The following is a 17244-nucleotide window of genomic DNA, read 5'->3' on the forward strand; positions in this document are numbered from 1 at the left end:
TTTTAGTTAACTGATTTTTTTTTTAAATTGTGTACGTTTGTATTTTGCCTACATGTAGGCCTGTGTAAGGGTGCCGAATCTCCCTTATAAGTTATAAGGGAGTTGTGTTATAAACAGTTGTGAGCTGAGAATTGAACTCAGGTTCTCTGGAAGAGCAACCAGTGCTCTTAACCTCTGAGCCGTCTCTCCAGTTCCCCACCTTTAGAATTTAACTAAGATTTCAGAAGTGGGGCAGTATCATAGGGAGGCCCTAACCTTGACCTTGGAGCAGTGTCAGAGGTAGTTCAAGCTACAGGCCAGAGGCCTGAATCCCAGCCCAGAAGCAGTGTCAAAAGAAGGCGGGAGCTTCAGACCCAGAGCAGCGTCAAGGGAGCCATGACCGTCAGAACGGGGAGTAGTGTCAGAAGGAGGCCGGAACTTCAGACCCAGGAGCTTGTCGTGATCACCAGGTGAAGCAATAGCAGTGCTTTCCAGCAGCGGCTTCCAGAAACTATTGCAAAAATTCCTCTGGGAAAGATCACCTGTGTCCCAGCCAGCATCAACTGCCACACTGACTCCAACAAGGCCACAGCTCCTAATAGTGCCACTTCCTATGAGCCTATGGGGGCCATTTTTATTCATACCACCACAGTGGGTCATATGGTAGGTTTATGTTTAGTTTTTTGAGGGTTCTACACGTGACTTGAAGAGTGGCTGCATTAATTCGCAACAGCGAATGAGGGCTCTTCTATCCCCACACCCTAGCATTTGTTGCTAGTTGTTTTGTTGATCTTTGCTATTCTGGCTGGGGTGAGATAAAAATAATCTGAAAGCCTCTTTCCTACGATCTGCTTCCAGGGTTCCAGAAAATCCTATGCAAGTTGCCAAGGGAAGGAAGCAATTAAACAGTCCCACCCAGATGCAACACCCATGAACAACTTAATTATGAGCTTGGCAAGTGAGGTGGTTTGAATGAAGATGGTCCTCAGAGACTCGTAGAGAATGGCGGTCTTGTAGATGTGGTCTTGTCATAGTAGGTGTGGTCTTGTTGGAGGAAGTGTGCCGCTGGGTGTGGGCTTTGAGGCTTCAGATGCTCAAGCCAGGCCCAGTATCATTCTCCCTTCCTGATGCCTGTAGTTGTAGATGTAAAGCTTTCTGCTTCTTCTCCAGTCCCATGTCTGCCTGCATGCTGCCAGGCATTCTGCCATAATGATAATGGACTAAACCTCTGAAACTGTAAGCCGGCCCCAATTAAATTTGTAAGAGTTGCTATGGTCATGGTGTCTCTTCACAGCAACATAAAACCTAACTAAGACAGCAAGTTATGCATAAAAGCGCATTGAGTGGCTCTCACATCTTGGTGGCTGCCTAATTGGACTTAAGGCCCATTCAGCAGGAGAGAATTCATGCCTGGTACTGGAAACCTAGCCAGGTTCCTGGGGCTAGTGAGGTCATGGACCTCAGAAAATAATCTGCTACCTCCACTTTACCAGACTAGCACAATTCCTTACTATATCCTAAATCTTATCCTTATACCCACAGATAAATGTACCTACTACCCCTCATCAAAGAAAACTCTCCTTACCTTAGATAGTAACCACAACTGGATACAGTGAAGAGATTATGGACTCTTCGTCTTCAATGGATACATCTACTTTACAACTCTTCCCTCTATGACTCAAGAAACATCATGGGAGGTGGTGGAGGGGGACATGGAAAGAGCCAGAATACCAGAAACTCTGTTATCAAACAGTCTCTCCTAAAATGGCTACATAAACAAGACCAGAACAAAGGCAATAATCAATGGACATGTTAACATGGAACAGGACTATATAAGCAGTTAATGAGTGAAGTTGGGAGAATTAGCCTCTCCCTGTAACCAGTCCCTCACTGTCTGTCCAATGTAGAGTGGTCAGCCGTGGAATCACATACATGCAACGGACTAAAATGAACTCTGCAGGTTGTATTCATATATATTTGTGTGCATACACAACAATACTCATATGTATGTAATAATACTCAGAGAAAAAGAAGCTATCAATTCAAGAGTTGGGGGTAAAAAGACAGGTTCAAAACATAACTGGGAGGGACCGAAGGGAGACAAGGTAGGGGGAAAGTGATATGATTCCCTTCCAATAAAATATATTAAAAGAAGTGTCACTGCTATGTGGTTTACACTTTGTTTCCAGAATCTGCCATTTTGTATACAGCATTTACAGCATGCCTCTTAAGCTAGCCACTCTATCTGAACAAGTTTTTTTTTTTTTTTTCATTGAAACATGAGGACAATTTTATTAAGAATTTGAAAGAAAAACTTCAGGGCGGGCAAGCTGTAAATCTTCGTAGCTGCCTGGCAAAGGATGGCGCAAAGAAGCAAACAAAATCATGTTATCTGAGTTAAGCCTGCAAGGAGCCAGCCACATGGCAGGGAGAAGAAACAAGGAAGCCAAAGCTCTGGAAAACGCAAATGTGCCTTCTGGGCAGCATCCAAAGGAAAGAGCCAAAGAAAAGCAAAAGGAAAAACTGCACCTGGGACGTGGGCAGACGCAGCAGGCCATCCATCGTGGCTTGTGGGGAATGCGAGGTTTGTCTTCATGGGAAGATAAGAACGGGCCGTGTAGTTCAGTGGTGAAGCATTTGTCTAAAACAGTGGAAATCCATGGGTTCAGTTTGTACCATCACCAAAACCAAAACCAAAACCGAAGGAAAGTCAGATAGGTACAATGCCCGAGTAGGAGAGCTGTTGTTTCTTCTTTTGTAACAAGTATCAGAGGCATCTAAATTAACTACTGCTGGCAACGATAAATTAGGAAAAATAAAATAAAAATGATAAAGCTGGTAACCATAGCTGTGTGTCTCTATTTTTAAGCAGACATATACTATTTGAATAAAATCTGTTGTTTTCTGCAGTCAAAGTAGCTACACCTGAATCTACTACAAGCCAGGAATAGCAACTCTGTAGTTACTGGCTGGCCGGCTTCTCAAGTGGTGGTCCTGTGGGACTTGAACTTCTCGCAGGATCTACATCCTGCTGCCGCCATCATATGGAGCTTTAAACTAAACCTCTATTGTTCTATTTATCAATAAGACTCAGGAATCAGAGGCTGAGGTGAAAACCTGCTAGCTCAGAGAGGTAGAGAGGTAATTCGGTTGCATTTAGGAAAAAACATTCTTCCAATCAGCCAAACCAGAAAAGATCCTACTACTTCCTGTGCGTCTCTATCCATCTTCCAGACTCCCTCTCAGTGACTACTTTCTGTCATCTAGTTGCCAGCTCCGCCTCCTGACCCACAGTTGATTTTATTTAATCAATGAAAACGCGAACCCGGGATTCACAGTGTGATCTGATATACCGCAACAAAAATCATTTCATTATGATGTTTTCATGAATGAATGTTGATTATACTCTTTCCAGTGCGCTGTTGTTCGTTTCTCACTGCTTTTCAGGCACACACACTGTCCTTTCCTGTTTCCCTTTGAAGCCTGGATTCCATGTGTGAAAGGAATGAGATTTTGTCTTTCTGAGTCTGGCTTATTTGCTTAGTGTGATGATTTCCAGTCCCATCCATTTCCCCGAAAATGACATTATTTTGTTCTCTCTCTCTCCTCTCTCTCTCTCTCTCTCATCTATCTAAATATGCTACATTTCCATATTATTCACCTCTGAATAGGTATTAGGGCTATCCACAAATTAGCTATCTTTAATACTGCTCCAATGAATATGGATGTGCTAGTGTTTTTGTGGTGTGTTCACTTGAGTCCTTTGACTACACCCCAGAATGGTATAGCAGGAACACGTATTAGTTTTACTTTCATTACTTTTAGGAACATTCTTACTGACTTCCATAGTAGCTGCACTAGTTTATAGTTTTATCATCAGTGCTCAGGAATTCCCTTTTATCCTATCTTTACTAGAGTTTGTGGTTATTTGTGTTTTAAGCGATAAATATTATGGATGGGGTGTGGTAGAACATCAATGCAGTTTTGGCAGGCATTTTATGTTTAAACTTTTAAATATACTTAGTAGCTTTTTGATGGGAGATGTCATTCTGTAAATATGCTTCTCTTATTGGTTAATCAATAAAGCACTATTGGCCAATAGGAAAGCAAGATAGGCGGGACTAGTAGAGAAGGAGGAGAGAAGAGGTAGTAAGGAGGAGTCAGCATGGAGAGACTGGAGAGATCAGAATGCTGGCCCCTCTCTCCAGTAAGATAAGACCACATGGAAGTACTTAGATTAATAGAAATGGGTTAATAATTAAGACAGAGCTAGCCAATAAGAAATGCTAGTAGCAGGCCAACAGAATTATATCTAATACAGAGACTCTGTATGTTATTTGGGGCTGGCACGGCAGTGTGACCAGACTGGTGGAAAACCTACTCCTAACAGCTCTTTGTACTTTTTTCTTTTTGAGAGCTTTGCATATTCTGGGTAGTAGTTCCCTGCAGAGCTAAAGGCTGGTGAATTTTCTTCCACTATACAGCTTTGTCTCCTGACTTGCTCTTTCTCATTTCTCTTGTCTCTGGTAAAACCATGTGTGTAATTCTTCACAGGGGTCCATGTAGTGTGGAACTGAAGCCCATGTCACAGCTCTGTGGTTGGGTTTGGAGGCAGATGCTCCAATCCAGTCCAGCCTCAGGTAACTGAAACCTCAGCTGACACTAACTGTAGCCTTGTTTGGTACCCTGAGCTGGAACCACTGAACTAAACTACTCCTGATTCCCTGAGCCATTCAAGCTATGAAATAAGCATTTCTACTTTAAGTTACTGAACTTGGGTGACCTATTATGTCCCAATCAGTGACTAATGAATTCATATTAGTCATTTTGAGTGTCAGGAAAATGAAGGCTAAAATCTCAACTAAGTTGGGGCCAGTGTCATGGAGAAAGAATTAGGTATTGGTGTCCTTAGTTTTATTTTTGTCTTCTCTTGGATGAGCCAAAGCCAGGTTTTTAACTGGTGCAGAGTGAATGGGACAGATACTTTGGGGCTATTGTTTCCTCTCAGTCCTTTGGGTGGTTTGAAGTCTAGTGATGGATCAGGGTCAGATTTCATTATTTCTAAGGTCCCCCTCAGCAGTAACCATCTTTCAATTTACAAATTGCAGTGTCAAAGGAGATGTGACACTAGGGTAACCAGTGTGACTGAATTCCCAAGCTTAAGGATATCCAATGGACGTGATAGTCGTCCATTGTCCTCAAGCCCACAGGCATTTAGACAAAATGTTGGCTCTCCGTGCTAGGTAGGAATGTATCACAAAGAAACAACACGAAGAACAGAGGCTGTCTCTGACTCTATTACTGGCTCTTGGCTCCATCCCTTGTACTGGGTCACCTTGCCCAGCCTTAATACAAGGGGAGGGGCTTAGTCTGACTACAACTTTATATTCCATGCTTTGTTGATACTCATGGGAGACCTGTCCTTTCTTCAGCAGAAAAATAGAGGAGTGAATTGGGAGAAGGGCTGGGAGGAGAAGAAACTGCAACCCAGATGTAAAACAAACAAACAAATTTACATAAAGAGAAACAACCCAAGATTTCAGGAAAGTGAGGAATATCTTTGATGATGTTCATAACATTTCATTCAATTTATATTAAGCTCCATGTCCTGTGTTTTGAGGAATTACCTCTATTTATCTAAACTAACCCATGCATTTACATATGCAGGTATATATACAGGCATGCATGGGTGTTAAAGAAAAACCTAGGCATTTTATATGAACTAGTCTATTTTAAAACATTAGTAGTATTTAAATGTATTTTTGGCTAATAGTACTTTCTTTCATGCAAGCAAAACAGCTACTGTGGAATGAAAGACTCAAATTGCTGAAATTGTGGCAGGATCAATAAAGCTCTAAGAAGCCAATTAAAGGATTCTAAGTAAAAAGGATTAGTTCAGATTAAGTAGGTAACCTCATCTCTCTCAGTAACAGTATTATCACAGGAAAAAAAAAAAAAAAAAAGGTCATGTACTACTGCAAAACTACCAGCAGAGGTCCTCAGCTCCATAGTGTATGGGGGACGATCCGCGGGAAGCCTGTAACAAATTGATTACTGGTGCTCAAGTCCGCTCACTTCCGACTTCTAATCCAAGCATGAGGCTTTAAACTGTGGATGGGAAATGATCGAAATTAAAAGAGCAGTTAGTATACAGGGCGGTGTGTGATGTCTTGAAGGTAGACAGGTGCGAAAGATCAAGGGAGCAACGGCAGAGGTGCGGCCTTACATTGGTTGTTTTTCAGAAAAATCATTAGCGGTGAAGGCAAAAGAACGCTGAGCAGGCAGCAAGGTCACATGCGCTTGCGCTGGTCTTATTTGTGACCTCTGCAGCTTCTATTTTGGGGAAGGGTGTCTCAGTTTGAATAACTGTTCCTCTGGGAGAAAACAACCCCCCCCCAAAAAAAAGAGATTCATTGAGGATTTTCTTTCAAAAAATCCTGAAAACTTGAAAAGTGTATTTTTGTAATAAAGATGAACTCTAGAGAGGAAAAATGTTGTAAATACAAACAACAAACTACAAGCTACAAGCTGATGCCTTTGAACTGACTATCCTCATTCTTTCATAGAAATACATTTATACTTATTTTTACACTGATATTGTACATCTTCCTCCCCTCTTTCCTTTTGACTTTTTAAGATAGTGTCCCAGGTGTAGCCCAGGTTGGCCTCTAAGTGGCCCTCATTGCCTCTGCATCTTGAGTGCTGGGGTTAAAAGGAAGTGCTCAGAGAGGAGGGCCACCAGAGAAACGTGGGCATTACTTGTTTTCCTGGCGTTATGTCAGGGGTACTTGACACTCACTATGTGTGAGAGATCTAAAACTAACCTTGGTCAGAAAGACAGAACCAGATTTCAAGACAATGGCAGAATCTCCCTGCATTCCATTTTCCTAATCTATATGGATGCTCAGAGGGCGTGGCTGTCTATGAAGGGAGCTTGTGAAGGACAGCAGAGGGGTGTAAGTGAACGGCCACACATGGACATACAGGCTGGGCAGACTGTTAGGATTATCCTCAGAGCCAAGAAGCAACACATGGGAAGGTAGATTCTCAAGAGTGAATATATGTTTTGGGAGGATTGTGGAAGGACTTGGAACTTCAGGCTAGAAGACCTATTCTACTGAGTGTTAAAAGCTCAGTGGGATGTTCTGTGGGAACTTGGAAGATAAGAATGTTAAGAAAGGTTCAGAAGTCCTGGCTTGTGAAGTTTCAGAAAAAAGTTTAAGACGCCATCAGGACCATTTGTTATTTTGAATTAAGATTGTGTGCTTCTGGTTAGATGAGGCTGAAGAATCTGCTGTGATTTAGAAGATCCCAGAGTTACTAAAGCAACATTTTACTTTGCTGGGTACTTGATGCTGGCCAGCTAGAGCTAAGAAATGCAGGAGGATTAAGACAAGACTGAGGTGAAATCTTCTGGGAAGTATTGCCTGAGAGCACAGAGAAGCTGTGTTCCAGAGGTGCAAGGTTGTACCTGGTGCTGGCAGCCGGACTTGGTAATGCGTAAGCGTCAGCCAGGTGTACTGGTTTCGAAGGCATGAAAGAAAGGGGTCATGGGGAGCTGAGTCTCAGAACTATGAGAGGCCAGGAGAGGCTACTGGTGAAGGTGCAGCCTCAGTGGCAGTTGAAGGCCCAGGACTGAAGGCGTCATGCAGAGAAGTTGAGGCCTGGCATCATGAAGAGAGCCTGTGAGAGGCTATTAGTGAAGGTTCAGCCCAGTTGCAGCAAGGGACCCCAGCATTTTGGAGATTCCAGGACCGTGGGATGACCACCAAGACCGGCAGCAGCAGTGGAGTGGCCAGCTGGAGCCTAGAAGACAGCTGTGTGTGCTGCAGAGGGTGGAGCCAGAGAAGCGACCCAAGCTCTTGGCAGGATGAGAAGATGGTGAGTGAATCCCAGATAATGGGGCATTGAGTTATTTATATTGTAGGAGTTTGGCTTTGTTTGGTTCAGATTGTGATGGTGCCCTCCTGGCTCTTCCCTCTTGAAGATGGTATTTAAAGACTAAATTTGTGAAGACTGTGGGACTTTTAAAATTATTTATGATTTTAATGTGAGATCTTGGGGATGAATAAGGAAGGAAGAGATACAACTTATCAAGTTGATGAGGGGTCAGTTTTCTGGCTGGTTTTGTGAGCCAACTGCACACAAGCTAGAGAGGAAGGAGCCTCAGTTGAGGAAATGTAAGGCATTTTCTTATTTAGTGACCAATTGGGGAGAGCCCAGTCCATGGTGAACAGTGCCATTTTTGGGCTGGTGGTCCTAGTCCTTTAAGAAAGCAGGCTGTGCAAGCCAGGGGAAGCAAGCCAGTAAGGAGCAACCCTCCATGGCCTCTGCATCAGCTCCTGCCTTCAGGACCCTGTGCTGTTTGAGTCCCTGCCCTGACTTCCTTCAGTGATGAACAGCAATGCTGAGGTGTAAGTCAAATAAACCCTTTCCTCCCCATCTTGCCTTTGGTCATTAGTATTTCTTCACAGCAATAGAAACCCTAACTAAGACAGGCTATTTTTCTCAATTTTGATTCCCTCCTTTCAGATGCCTCTAGCTTGTGTCAAGTTGACATAAAAACTAGCTGGAGCAAGTATATATGTAAATTTATTACAAGACCTTTTGAATAATGTTTGATTGAAGTCAGGAAGTCTTGTGTGTTCTTTTTATAGTGATGCATCGTTAAGTTCTCTCATGTAGGAAATGAACCTATAAATCTACTCTTCACCTTGTGAGGTGACTTCAGATTTTTGGCTAGTGTCCTTGTCTATTTTGGTGGTTTTATGTAGCTTGTTAAGGTCGAGGGAGTAGCTATTATTGTTTTTGTTTTTCTGTCTTTGCACTACAGCAAGTGTCTTTAAGTAATAGCAATAATATATTCACGGAGGAGGGCAATTTGTTCTCGTTTTATTGAAGGGCTGTTTCGAACTCATTTACTCCCACTTAGTTCTTAGGTGATGTGTTACTCACAGCCTCTCTCGTTTCTACCTCATTAGTTCTCACCCTCAATCTTGAACTGCTTTAGCTGTGACCAAATCAGCTCTACAGCAAAATGCCAAGGAGCTTCAGCTGCATCAGGGAAGGGGAGGGAAGGGAGGCAGCACAGAGGGGAAGCAGTACCTTCTTCCCTGAAAGCCTTTCCTGGGCAAAGAGGACCTGGCCAGCCTTAAGATGGATGTACCTGGGACTATAGTATAAAGTAGACATTGTGACAAAGTAAGAGAAATTCCCAAAAGTGCTGGTGGCAGCGAGAGATGGGCACTTCATCATTATCCAGGCTTTGCTAACCTTGCTGTGTAGTTTTGCTCTCCTACATTTATGTAAAGAATAGGAGAATAATGATTTTATGAGAAAGGATCTTAGTTTGTAGCCTAGGTTGATAGAATTTGTGATCTTTAACTGCAGTGTTCTGAGTGCTGGGCCTGTAGGTGTGAGCCACCATGCCTGTCTGTGTAAGATAATTATATTTATTTTTCTTGCTTTTTATGTTTTAGATAAAAATCAGGATAATCTCTTCCCGTGAACTTATTTTTTTTCTCATTTAAATGTTCTCACTGTTACTGTATGAATATTTTAGTTTCATTAATTGTAAATTTAAATAGGGGTCTAAATAAAATTAATCTTTATGTTTTTAGTTGAAAAAGTTTGCTAAGAAATTAATTGCAAGTGAGGTTTTAATGGCACAGCTATCTAACTAGGTAAATAGGTTTTACCTAGCTTAGAAGTACTTAAAATACAGTATAATTGCTATTTATGTTTGAGGTATTTCAGTAATAAAATTAAAATAATTCTTGTGTATTCTTAAAGCAAGACTTTAATATAAAGGAGTTCGGGTAATGCATATATCTAACTTTAAGTTACCACTTAAAAGTGCTGTATAACTTAAAATTTATTCTGTAAGCACAGGCACTTTTCCTTGGGTGAGATTATTTCTTTTTACAATTGATAAAATGATAAAGTTATAGAGCATCAGTTTTTTTTTTTTTAAAGAACAGTAAAAGGACAAGGGAGATTTTGAAATAGCCAAGAGACCAATTTATTCCATTAAGCTTCTTATAGCTAGAAAGATTACTCTTGGCGCTACCGCTCCATGATGTGGCATTATCTTGGCAAAGAGTAAGAACATTTCTAGAGTTTAGGATACTGATCATGGAAGTAATTTTCCAAGTATGGTTATTTTAGACAGAAAATATTGTACAGTGTGGGAATAGGAACAATGGTGTCATAGTCTGAAACAGTGCACTAGTACCAAATAATACTAGTTCACCTGTGGCTTTACTTCTGCTCTTGATGACTGAGCCTCATTTTAATCTGTGGCACCAATAATTTGGGCTAGATAATCTGTAGTGTTACTTCTGGTCCTGAAGTGCTATCACACTGCTTAAAGAACCCCAGTACCGTGCCAGCTTGAAGAGTATGTTTATTGAAGACACAAAGACTTCTGAGATACAAGTTTACTCCTACAGTTAGTTTATTGTAGCAGTGCGTTTCATTCCAAGGGAGCTATTGAGCTTACAGGGTTGTTAACATTCAAGGAAGAGCTACTTTTTATCTCCTGGCAATAGGCATGAACTGTTACCTGGAAGTTTCATTCTGTTGGCACTTGAATTTTAGGAAGACCCAAAGAAACTAAAGTGGCTTTTACCCTCGGTCACAGTTGGTACCTGATGACTCCAAAGGACATAATCAGTTACATGGAGGGAGATGTTCAATACCTTCCTTTCTGTGCACAAGTTTTAAAACCTTGCCTGGAAGAGGCGTTTATTTTTCATACCAGAGCTGGCGATCTTTTTGTAACAAAATTAGGTTCTGGTTGTCATGGCAACACTGGGTTCCACACACCTGCTTTACACAATGCAGAGTTCTCTGAGTCAGGTTGTTGGAGAGTAGTTTGCTTGTTGGAAGTGTGTGGTTACTGACATCAAGAAACTACAGCAGCCAGGCAACATCTACAGTGCCCATTCACTTTGAATTTCAACACACTTAAGCAGGGCTGAGGGATGGGTTAGTGAGGGCATTACTTGCTTCAAGCACAGGAGCCTGAATTTGATGCCAGAATCCATAGGAAAAAGCTGAGGGCAATGGTGGAATTCTTGTAACCCTAGCACTGGGGAGATAGAGACAGGATACAGGATGCTCTCTGGGGTCAGGCTGACAAGGCTGTCCAGAGTCTGTAAACACCCGGTTCAGCATGAGATCTCACCACCAAAAAATAATTTGGAGAGTGACTGATGAAGACACTTGATGTCAGTGTGATGGTCCCAGGATCCAGAAAGAAAGAAACAAAACAAACAAACAAAAACAGCATGCAGCCTGCCTCTTCCTTTTTGTTTGCAAATGTTTTATGTTTAATTGGAATATCTTTGGGGAAATTAGTTCTCTCTATTTAAAATTCACATTGAATCATGAACAGGTGGTAGCTTATGTATTAGTTTAAATTTATCCTCATTGCCTTTTCATGAAATACTTGACTTTTTCCTCTTCACAACTTAGGGTCTTGTGAATGTAACCATTGCATTTTAATTTTTTTATATTTATTTTTGCCTTAGGATCTCACTAATTACCAAGTATTTTGGCTAAAACAAAAACACCAATGACAGTTTATGCTGGAGAGGATGTGGAGAAAGGAGCACCCTCCTCCACTGCTGGTGGGAGTACAAACTCATACAGCCACTTTGGAAATCAGTATGGAGGTTCCTTAGGAAAATGGGAATCAGTCCACCACAAGATCCAGCAATTCCGTTCTTAGACATGTACCCAAAAGATGCCGAGTCATACAACAAGGACATATGTTCAACTATGTTCATAGCAGCACTATTTGTAATAGCCAGAACCTGGAAGCAACCTAGATGCCCTGAACGTGGGTATCAGTTAGGAGGCCTGGGCAACCTATGGGGCCTCTGATCGTATATCAGTATTTATCCCTAGTATACAAATGGACTTTGGGAGCCCATTCCACAGAGGAGGGCCTAGGCCCTGCTCCAAATGATATGACAGACTTTGAATGTCCCCCATGGAAGGCCTCACTGTCCCTGGGAAGCAGAAAGGGGACAGAATAGGGAATTGGTGGGGGGTAGGGGAGAGGAGGGAGAGGGAACTGGGTTTGACATGTAAAACAAGTTTGTTTCTGATTTAAATAAAAAAAAAATACCAAGCATTTTGATTTTGTTGATGAGAACCCCATAACTTACAAAGTAATAGTCATAATGGCACTTTTAAAAAGTTCCTTAGGAACCAGATGAACTTCATTTACAGTAATTTAAAGTCAATTATTTTGTTGTGAAACATAACTTTTAGTTTAATTATCTTGCAATTAAAAACAAAGGTTCTTAATGACCATTGCTTAAAAAATCTTTAGTGAGTGTGTAGCCATGTGTGATCAATTAAATGTGTCTATAAATTCCTTAATACTTCTCCATCGGTAAGGAGAAGCCATGATTCCTCCCCTTGTGTCTTGTGTTCTCTGACTGCCTTGATGACAGGATCAAAGAGGTGATGCTGTGAATATTTTCAGGGCTGCATCTGAGGAGGATGGCCACTTCCAATGCTTGGTTCCTAGGGTAGAGGTGAGCTTCAGCAGCCAGTACCCTTTGCCAGATGCGGGTGTGCAATCTCAGAAGGCAATCCGATGGAGATTCTAAGAATTAATTGACATCAAGCCTGAAATATGGGATACAAAATAAATTGCTATTTTTTGTTGTGAAAGTAAAAAGCTATATTTTATTTTTTCATATTAAGATTTTATTCCAAAAGCTTTCTAGCACCATCATGGCAAACTTTTTTTCTTTTGAGAGTACTTTATTAGTTTTTGTAATTAAACTCACGTACATAAGACCTTACATCTTTAATACAGTGCATTACCCCTGTACAAATGGGAAAAAAATTAAGTTCAATATTTCTACGCCAATATGGCTATTAATTTCTGTACAGTGTCAACTCAACATGGTAAACTGAGATACTTTTTTCCAAAGTTGACACAGCTAAAATTTCCAAAAATTCAGATTATATATATACATTTATATTAATATAAAAAACCAATAATAGCAGTATGTTATGCATCAATAGCAACAACAGCTTTTCCAGGTTTTGCAGTCATTTGAACAAAATTGTAGAGACATTCCAGCACATTCCATTAAAAAAAAAAGTAAAAAACAAAATCCCAGAAAACAGCTCAGTTCTGTTATTCTTGTGGTACCTGGCTCCATGTTTTTTTTTTTTTTTTTTTTTTTTTAAATCAGCTTCTCAATCATCTGGAAAGAAAAGATTCTGAGCAACATCATTAAAAACAGCTCTGATAAAGCACATTCACTACTATGTGTCACAAAGCAGATACAAGCTATTTCACATTCTCAGAGGTCATTATGTCAAGTTTTTAACCATCCGGTGGATATGGGTAAATTTCTTGGGAATTAGAGACAATCACATTTCTTTCTATCTATCTTTATGTGCATCCACTTCAGTTAGCCTTGACTTAGTTGCCATTGTTGGTCAACTAGGCACACTAATATTTGAGTATGAGTGAGATTGCCAAGGACCGGGTTCAGTAAGACATGCTTCTTTCAGAGTTGGCAGCAGGTGATATCGTTTTAGTTTTTGTGGGTCATTGGCGTGATCTAACACTCTGAGGGCATAATAATTGAGTCTCAGGGAACATCCAACTCAGTACTTTGTGGGCAAAGTGGTGGCAGTGTCTAAGTATGGGTAACAGGAAAGCTGTTTGTTTAGCAGAATTGCACACTTACAGATGTGTAAAATCCAAACATTGCTAATAAAATAATGTTACCTCGGGTAGGTCAGGCTCCATGTTGACTACACTGGACTATGTCCCATGGCTTGGAAGACCTAGGAAGGGTCAGATAATTTTAGTGCTTTCTTTAAACAGGCATTTTAATCCCTGAAATGCTGTTGTTATATATTCAGTCTTTTTTGGTCATTTTCCTGAAAACCTGCAGTAAAATGTACATACTCTTTTGCAGATATTACTTGGAAAGCAGTCACCTTTAGGTATACTTTTCCTTTTAAGGGGAGAAAATCCCTTAAAGGCATTTCGTGTTATTTGTTGTGGGATATTTGATTGCACCATGAAACTTGAGATTGTGTTAATAAAACGAGCCTTGGATCAGGGCAGAGCCGGCAATTAGTTGACAGGAACTACCCAGGAGTACAGAGAAGTCAGGAAGATGGGTAGAGAGATGCACAGGAAGGAGTAGAGAGGACTTGGAGTGACTTGGTCTTTTTTTGTTTGGGGTGACTGGAGAGGGTCTGGCTCTCTTAATGGGTCTCTGGTCAAAAAGGATGTTCAGCTGTTGCTTCTTAGCCTCTCTGACCTAGCTGGTTTTCCTGCCAACATCTGACTCCCAGTCCTTATTGGTAAACATAATGGTAGAGACTTAATTAAAAATTGTCAGCATGGCAGAGCTGGTGCCAGCAGGACCGTACTCCACTGACATGAGACACTGTTGCTCCTGACAGCACTGCACACTTTCCTGAAAATATGTTGGACACTGTTGTTGCTCCTGCTGGAGTTCATTCTCGCCTCAGCTAATGGCCTGTTGGGCAAAGAATTGCCCCCACCTTGACCACTGATTTGGACATGCAGTCCTATGTGCTTGCAGGAGACAAATATAGAAGACTGCTTGACCTTGCCAAGTCAGGGTAAGACAGCCATTCTACCTCCCTGCTGTTGTTGTGGTCTGTCAAGTTCTCTTGGCCTTAGCCAAATCTGGGTGTACCAATGTTGCTGTGAGACCTAGGGTGACTGTCCAGGTGGCTTGCAGTTTCTGTCCTTGCTGCACCTTTTGGAAGTTGTCCATCCGCATTTCCTGTCTACTCTAGTATTGTTAATTTCCTTCTCAGGTCTTGATGAGGTTGAAGATTAAACTATCACAACTATTATTCTCTCTTCCTAGTTAGATATATTAGGTACTAGACTTACGTTTTCCAGCTTAGGACAACTCTATTGTAAACTCCATTATGCCTTCACCCTAGACTAGATATGTAGGTCATTTTATTCTCGATTTTCCTTTTCTTAGAGCACAATTGTTATTCACTGTTTTGTATATAGTTTTGTATTAAGCCTAAATCTTTTCTTTAGACTAAAAGGGGAATTGTAGTGAGATAGTCCTTCTGTGGCACTGACCACGCCCATTGGGGGGTGGAGCGATGGGCAGAAGTGACCTGTGGAAGGAGGTCGGAGAGAGAGCTGGGAAAAGCTCTCTTGCTGGTGTGACTCGGACAGGAGAGGATCGGGTTGAATTTCCTGGTGTTCATCTGTCTAGGTTGTAAGTTATTTCTCCCTGAATAAACATCTATTCAGCCTATTTGTTTATCCTGATCCTTATTTAACCGAGATAAGGCTCTGACTTGAGTAACAGGGTGCTGACTTGTGGGGCCCCAGAGCCACAGATGGTAGTTAAAACACCATTAGATTCAGGTACAGTCACTAAGCCAAAGCAAAAATAACAGTTTTTTTTTTCTTTCCCTTTTTATATTTAAATTAGAAACAACCTTATTTTATATATCAATCCCAGTTTCCTCTCCATCCCATTCTCCCACCCACCCCCTGCACCAACCCTCATCCTACCCCTCCTCTGCTCCATAGAAAGGGTGAGGCCTTCCATGGGGGAATCATCAAAGTCTGTCACATCATTTGGGGTGGGAGCTAGGCCCTCCCCCTTGTATCTAGACTGAGAGAGTGTCTCTCTATGGGGAGTGGGCTCCCAATGTCCATTTGTACACTAGATATAAATGATGTTTCGCTACCAGGGGCCCCATAGACTCCCCAGGGCTCCTATCTGACACCCACGTGCAGGGGTCTGGTTTCATCCTATGCTGGTTTCCAAGCTGTCAGTTTGGGGTCCATGAGCTCCCCATTGTTCAGTTATTGAGAAAAATGCTGAGTGTTCAAATAGAGAAATGTGATGAAGTAGATTGCCCTTCATAATTTATGTGGGCTAACATCAAGAATGCCTGTACCCACGATTCTATATATGCAGTGTTCTAGTCATTTGCTTTGAAGTTATGCTTTTGAGGTAGTCCCATACCTTGTATGTATTTTACAAAATAGCAAAATAGTGAGTCAGCAGTAGTTCACATTCTCCAGTGTCTAGAGATAAGCATTCTTTTTCATCAGCCTCTTTTCAGGACTTCTGAACAAAGCGGTGGGCAACGCTTAGAGTTATAACGCTTTTGCTAATTCATTAATGCGTTTCAGACCAATGGAGTGAATATCTAGGGCATCAGCATGTTCCAGTGTTCCAGAGGCACAGCATAAGGAAACTTATTTTTTTTGTTTGTTTGTTTTTTTTTTTTTGGATCTTCTAGCATTTCAATCTTTCTCTGTAAGCACAGTTCATTAAGATAAATGCTACACTTCCTAAAACATCTGGTCTTTGATCCTTTCAGGCTAAGTTGTTGCAAACGGAGTGGGAACAGAAGTGGACTGGGCAGCCTCTGCCTCATTTACTGCGTACCATACAGGCTGTGCATTTAGGAATATGCACATATACAGAGTGCAGCTAGGGAATATATATACAGAGTACAGCTAGCAACAGCTAATGAGCCAATTAGAAAGAGAACAAGGAGGGGCTTGGAGAGAGGAAAAGGAAGGGGGAAATGATGTAATATAATCTTCAAAAATAAATATTAAGAATAATAATAAAGTGAAATCTTGATAGCGAATTTCCAATTATCTCCTTCCTACATTGATGATGGCCCCTGACCCAGGTACCAGCAAAGTCAGAGAAGTATTGGATGTTAGCAAGGAGCTTGTGCTGTTGCCTGTGCTGTGGCTGTCATCTCTTAGACCTCAGAATAGTGCTGAGCAGGAGAGATATTTCATGGCGATGTGGGAAACTGATGGACAGGGTTTATGGGGGAAAGTCCTGAGGAAAAACTTAACAATGCTAGGTAGTATGGAAGAGTCAAGTGGACACGAGAACGACACTCGTGGAGTTTAGGATATCAAAGACTGACAGTGGAAGCTGGACGGCGGTGGCGCACACCTTTAGTCCCAGCACTCAGGAGGCGGAGGCAGGCCAATCTCTGTGAGTTCGAGACCAGCCTGATCTATAGGGCTAGTTCCCAGGACAGGCTTCAAAGCCACAGAGAAACCCAGTCTCGAAAAAACAAAAGCAAAAACATTGATAGTGGAGTAGAAACTCTGAAGGATGGGAAATATATAATCGGGGAGTATGTCAACTCCTGAGGTCAGGGACATTATATATGTCAGTGTACATATATGTACATACGTCAGTGCACCCTCCCCCCTCCACATGCTGC

The sequence above is a fragment of the Phodopus roborovskii genome, unplaced genomic scaffold (genome assembly GCF_943737965.1).
Source record: "Phodopus roborovskii unplaced genomic scaffold, PHOROB, whole genome shotgun sequence".
Taxonomy (NCBI): Eukaryota; Metazoa; Chordata; class Mammalia; order Rodentia; family Cricetidae; genus Phodopus; species Phodopus roborovskii.